Source organism: Myotis davidii, unplaced genomic scaffold (assembly GCF_000327345.1).
Source record: "Myotis davidii unplaced genomic scaffold, ASM32734v1 scaffold67, whole genome shotgun sequence".
NCBI classification, from domain to species: Eukaryota; Metazoa; Chordata; class Mammalia; order Chiroptera; family Vespertilionidae; genus Myotis; species Myotis davidii.
The window spans coordinates 677,639-680,403 of record NW_006298521.1 but is presented as its reverse complement, the minus strand read 5'-3'; positions in this window follow the sequence as shown (position 1 = coordinate 680,403).

Below are 2,765 nucleotides of genomic sequence, written 5' to 3'. Positions count from 1 at the left end.
GTGCCGGGCACAGACCCCATAAGGCACCCCCATGAACCAGGAGGTCATGGTTCCATTCCTGGTCAGGACCCAGGTTGCTGGACACACCCCCAGTGTGGGGCGTGCAGGAGGCAGCCCATCCATGATTCTCATCGTTGATGTCTCTCTGTAAACAAAAAAATATTTTTAAAAAGACACCCCCTTTCCCAGCCCAGGGCCTGCCCCCAGGTTACCCCACCGCCCCCTACGGAAGACACTGGGCAAGTCCAGGCTGCTTTGCCGACCTCATGGGCACGAACCGGACACACTGCACCTCCCAGTGCCCCGGCCCCACAGGAGGACAGACGGGACAGTCCTCAGATGTGACCTGGGGTCGGGCCTGTGACAGGGACCAGCGGGGCTCCCGACCCAGACAGAGGGGCTCCCGACCCAGGCAGAGGGGCCCCATGAGGAGGGACCAGCTGACCAGGAGCCTGAGGCCTTGGCCGCCCTCCTCCCAGCTCCTCGGCCTCTCCCACCGCCATGAGGACTCCCTGAGCCACCATCTTAGAGCCGCTGCGGGAAGGGCTTCTCGGTCGGGCCATGCAAGCTGGGTCCTGGCGGTTGTGTAGGAGTTTGCAGCTGGAGAAACAGGAGGGGCCTGACAGTGGAGCCCCTCCTCCCCTCCTCGCCCAGAGTGGGGCCAGACTTGGGCACCGTCCGCCTCCCCTTCACTCGCCCCGCAGTCAGGGGCAGTGTGGCCCCTTCATCCCCCGAACCTCATTGCTGTCCCTCCCCTCACTCCACCCTGGCTCCACCGCCAGAACCTCTCTGAGCAGCCCCTCTGCCCTTCCTCCGGGCACACACCCCCTGCCCCGAGCGGCTCCTCTGCCCTTCCTCCGGGCACACACCCCCTGCCCCGAGCGGCCCCTCTGCCCTTCCTCCGGGCACACACCCCCTGCCCCCGGCCCCTCTGCTGCCCTTCCTCCGGCCCCCTCCCTCCACCCTGGCTCCACCGCCAGAACCTCTCTGAGCAGCCCCTCTGCCCTTCCTCCGGGCACACACCCCCTGCCCCGAGCGGCCCCTCTGCCCTTCCTCCGGGCACACCCCCCCTGCCTCGTAGGCAGCCCTGCCGCACACCGGTGCCCCCCTCCCCAAACCCTCCCTGTGCCACCCCACTCATCCGGGCCCTGATGCACAGCGCAACCTTCTTATGGCTGTGGCTCGGGCGCTGCCTTTGACCAGGGTAGCTCCTGTCTGTCTGAGCCGTGCCCGTGTCAGCCGTGTCCGTGTCAGCCGTGTCCGTGTCTGACTGTGAACTCCCCGAGGAGTCAGTCCAGCCTTTCCTCCTGGCACCTCTGCGGTGCCCGCCCTGCAATCAACGCCAGGCTCTGTCCTGCGGAGCTCGTGGCCCAGCGGGGCAGCAGGGACACACAGCAGCCACCATGTGGTCAGCACCGTGGCGGGGACAGGCAGGGACTCACTCGGCGCCTGGACCGGCCCTGCAGTCAGGAGGGCTTCCTGGAGGGGGTGGCACCTGGCTCACTTGTGTCCATTCCTACTGTCCAGCCACCCAGTTCCAGGCTCTCCACGGCCAACCGTTGGTGCCTAGAGATGGGGATTGGGAACGCTCCCCAAAGGTGGGCGGGTGGGGCGTGGGGGGCAGGGGCTTCCACCATCTGGTCATCAGCAAGTTCAGTCCTGAAGCAATCTGGACGGAGCCCTCAGTGTGGCCAAAGAAGCTCGTTGCGACCCCTCCCCCGCTCTGGGAGGCCGGAGGGTGGAGGCCGAGCTTCTGGGCCAGAGGCCAAGGGCAGCCGCTCCACTCCCCGAGCCTCAGTTTCCCCACCCGACTCCGTGGGTGCTGTGGGGATGCCCGGAGATGCCAGTCAGAGTGTGGTCCGCTCGGGGTGGGGTGCGGGGTGGGAACAGGAAAAAGGCAGGGACCCAGGCGGGACGAGCCCCATCCCAGCTGGAGGCCTGGCGCCACCTGCTGCCGGATTCGGGGAGCGGCTCCTGGCTGGGCTCAGGCTGCAGGCCCTGCTCCTCCTGGGAGACTGGACAGGCTTCTGGGGTGTCCCGTGGGCCCCACGATCTACAAGAGCCACCTCTGACCTCGGACCCCCTCCAGAGCTGGCCCGGCAGTCAGACCTGCGCCCACAGCTGAGCCAGGGCCACGCGGCACCACAGGACCCGGCCGTCACCCAGGCCAGGCCCCGGTGGATGGCCAAGGCCAGAATCTCAGGGGCCCTCACTCTCGGGGACCCACGGCAGGACCGGCCTGTCCAGCAACACGGTGGGCCCAGAGCCAAGGGCCACATGCTGGTTGGGTCCACAGAGAGCTTTCACTTAAATCCCTTAAAAAACCCAGAGGGCAGCCCCAGCCAGTGCGGCTCAACTGGCTGCGCACCGTCCCTGCTGGGAAGGTGGCCGGTTCAGTGGCCGCTCAGGGCCGCGCCCAGGTCGCAGGTTCGATCCCCGGCGATGCATCGGGAGGCCCCGATCGTTGTTTCTCTCTCCCAACGACGCTGCTCCCTCCCTTTCCCTTCCTCGCTCTCTAAACAAAACAGCTACTGACACCCCAAAGGGAAGTGCACAGAGTGACGGTGCATCTGTGAGGCGATGGCTGTACACGGAACAGACGATCTGCAGTGCGTGCGCGTGCTCACCGAGGAGGATGTGTCCTTAGTAACGCATTCCGCGGGGGCTGTACTCTCCTTTGTCTACCCAATCACAGCCTCCCTGTGTGATCTGCTTTAAGGAGGAGAGACCCGCGGCCCCCCGCCCCCCAGCCCGAGAGGGTGCAC